Source organism: Plecotus auritus (assembly GCF_963455305.1).
Source record: "Plecotus auritus genome assembly, chromosome: X".
Taxonomy (NCBI): Eukaryota; Metazoa; Chordata; class Mammalia; order Chiroptera; family Vespertilionidae; genus Plecotus; species Plecotus auritus.
In genome coordinates, this window is record NC_137784.1 from 61,918,829 (window position 1) to 61,922,299 (window position 3,471).

The 3,471-nt window shown below is 53.8% G+C and overlaps 1 pseudogene across 1 annotated transcript; it reads right to left on the minus strand.

Moving 5' to 3' along the window:
* Window positions 1–1,292: 1,292 nt before the first annotated feature.
* Window positions 1,293–3,077, minus strand: LOC308239830 (sorting nexin-18-like; annotated as a pseudogene). The gene has a single exon. The product of its transcript is annotated as a sorting nexin-18-like (transcript).
* Between the last annotated feature and the right edge of the window lie 394 nt (window positions 3,078–3,471).

The window sequence follows — 3,471 nt, forward strand, 5'->3', positions numbered from 1 at the left end:
TTCTTTCTTTCTTTCTTTCTTTCTTTCTTTCTTTCTTTCTTTCTTTCTTTCTTTCTTTCTTTCTTTCCCCTCTCACTTTGCCTCAGGTGGGGAAGATAATGGTTTGTTAACCACAAGCAGTTATCTTCCTTTGTTTTAAACTCCCCTGGATTGAAACCTTTACAAATGTTATACCTTTAAATTAATCTAAGACATATAGAAAGAAATTTCACTAGCTAAGTAAACAAATTAAACAAACAAACAAACAAACAAAACAGACATAAAACATCAATACACACTCTCATACAGCCGAGCACAACACTAAAAGTTTACACCAAGAGCAATGTCTCAGTCCCTGGTTCCGGAATTTGCTTCCCCAGAACCTCAGCATTCTCCCAATGGACTATTTCTGGGGAATGTGTTCCCTAGGCCTAGAATTTCTGTTTTCCAGCCTCGGCAGGTCCCTTGTGACTATGTAGTCAACCCCCCATGTTGGAGGTTTCTCATACTCCCCGAGATCTGCTTCATCCTTCTCTAGCTGCTTCCCTCACATGAGAATGGAACCACAGATCAGAACTCCGCACTTGCTTTATGTCCAAGACACATCCCAGTCACATAAGCCCGAACTCCGAGGACACCCAATCACCAAAGTAGTACTCAGTACATTTCCTACCTTGGCTCATGCATGAGGTTACCTGATTGCCACGGGTCTTGCTTGGGCCCTTCCTGCATTGCTGGATGACTCTTGATCCAGAGCTCGTAGTCAGCCCAGGGGTAATGGCTGGGCCTCCTCACCGAGGCCGCCACAACTTGGCAGCAGGGTGCACCGCCTCAGGAAAGGGGTCCATTTACCCTGTGGTGACAGATGGTATCCCAGACGCTCCCCCAAATTGTTAGAAATAAGGCGAGACCCCCAAGTCAGGGGTTCTGGTAGAACACAAAACATACTCGGGAGCCAGGCAGCAAGGCAAACGTATTTACTTCTATGTAGAAGGGTGCACACACATTGTCTGAAAGCGCATACACACCAAGCAGGTGGGTTGCTTGGCTTTATAATCCCTTACGCACGTGACCTGTCCTTTCCTCTTGATTGGAGCTCAGGCGCACAGTCTGTCGTGACTGGCTAATTCAAAGGGAGGGGTTGGCCTTTGCTGTTTCAAGATGGCAGCCCCCAGGGGAGGTGCAAGCCATGCAGCCAACATGGCAGCTGCCAAGTCATGCAGTCCAAAATGGTGGCTGTCTAAACTGTTCTTTGACAGAAAAGATGACTTATTTATTCTCACAACTGGAGAGCTCCCCAAGCACGTCCATCACTAGATACTGTTGTACTTGTGAAGAGCCTCTTCCAGCTTCTGTGTCACTTTGTGGAAAAATATGATCTGCTGCTGCAGGAAGTGCTGCATCTGGGACTTGAAGTCGCATACGTGGACCTGGTGGAAGTGGTGGATCTCGGCCAGCGTGGCGAAGGAGATGGTGTTGCAATGGGCCTGGATGCTGTCAGCCTTCTGCGCCTCAATCTTCCCCTCCTCCACATGCTGCCAGCTCTCCTTCACCTTGGTCAGAGCACCTTTCTGCAGATGGATGATGTTGGGGAAGTTGGCCAGGTGGCCCTAGTACAGCGCCAACAGGTCCATGACAGGGCCCAGGTCCTGCCTGGGCTGCTTGGTGAAGAGCTCGCTGATGGCGTTGTAGGCATCCTGGTGAAGGCGATGGCCTGGTTGAGGCCGGCCGAGAAGGCCTGCTGGTCCAGTTCAAAAGGCCTGGCTGAAGCCGCGCAGGGACTGGCCCACCTTCTGGTACTCCTTCTGAAGCCTGTCACCTGCTTGTGCACAAACTCCATGGCCGTGTGGTTGAGCTGCAGCTCAGGGTTATCCATCTTCTTGGTGAAGCTCTTGAAGCCTTCGATGTGGCTCTCCACCTACTGCAGGTCCAGCGCGGCAGTGGGCGGTGTGCTCAGAGTTAGGAAGAAGTTTGAGCCCACCATCTCATCCCACTCGGCCTTCCGCTTGCCCTGCTTCCAGGCCTTCTCATCCATGCCACTGGGGCATGTCAGGAAATTCTGGAAGACGTCGCTCTGCACTAGCACCGGATCTGGTTCATCCACCAGATCAGGCCCTTCCTGCACTTAGAGATGAAGTCCTTCTCCAAGAAGCTCATGGCCTGCTTCTTAGGCAGGTGGGGCACCGAGATGACTGGGAACTTCTTGGCCAGGAGCATGTACAGCCAGTAGAATTGCTTGTAGCGGAGGTACTCAGGCGCCTATGTGTGCGTGGGCACCAGCTTGCAAGAGATGTAGCTCTTCATGCCCTTGAAATTGGTCTGCTTGGTGGGATCGTCGGTGGTGCACTGGAAGGGGTAGGGGTTCTCCTGCCACTCAGGGCCGTAGGGCCCCAGCACCATGCATAGCTTGTCTCCATCCTTGATGAAGCCTGACACCTCGCCTGGCACAAAGGCTTCCCCGCCCGACTTGACAAAGGTGAAGTGGTTCAGGTTTCAGCTCATTGTGGCCGAGCTCTTGGCCTGCGACGGCTGGTGCTGCTCTTGGACAGGTGGTAGCGACCGCTCCCCCCCACCCCTTATCCCCCACCCCCATACTACCACCCCCAAACCCCCACCCCCGCCAACAAGCCGTCCAGGTCTGGGTACATGCCCCCGCCTTGTCTGCCACTGTGGAGCTGTCCTCCCACTCGTCCTCCCAGTCATTTGTCGCTGCCCTGGCTGGCCTGGTAGTTGCCACCATAGAGCTGCTGGGGCGATGGCTGCAGGGCGCCCCCAGGGTACTGGAGGCTGGAGCCCGGAGGCTGGAAGGCCCCCGGAGGCTGGAAGGCTGGGTGACTGGAAGGCGGTGGGCAGTGGGGCGGACAGGGGCTCCAGGCTGCGGGGCCAACATCCAGCGGGGGGCCAGCCTGGGGGGTGTGCAGATCACCTGCAGGTAGGAGGCCAGGAAGAGGCCGTGGTCACCGGAGCTGTTGAAGCCCTCCAGCCAGCCCTCATGTTCTGCTGGCTGCACAGGCTCAGCACCTCGTGCTCGCGGGCAGCGAGATCTCACCTGGGTTCTCCAACCTGAAGTTGTTCAGCACGTGGGCGTGTAGCGCCATAGTCCTGGCCCCGGAGGAGCCCACACCGCGCCCGCAGGTCAGGCCTTTCTCCCCCGCCTTGGACTGAGCTGAGCCGCCGGGTGGTGGGGCCCTGAACCTTCCTTCTTGTTAAAGCCATAATTATTTAGTCTCTATTAAAACAGCTGAATCAATACTTATAAGTTGTGAGGAGGAAAGAGGCCACATGCTAACCTGACAAGCTCAGCGAAGGCCTGCATAGCAGGCTTGCAAACTATAAGACCTAAAGTAACCACAAGATGGTCTGAAATTAAAACTTTAACTAAAAGCAGTTTATAGTGAGTAGTCACTTCCTAGGCCGGTATCTTCCCTGACAAGGTCAATCTTTACCTTAACGGAGCCTATTGTCTTTTTGCATCTATGATAACATATCCTT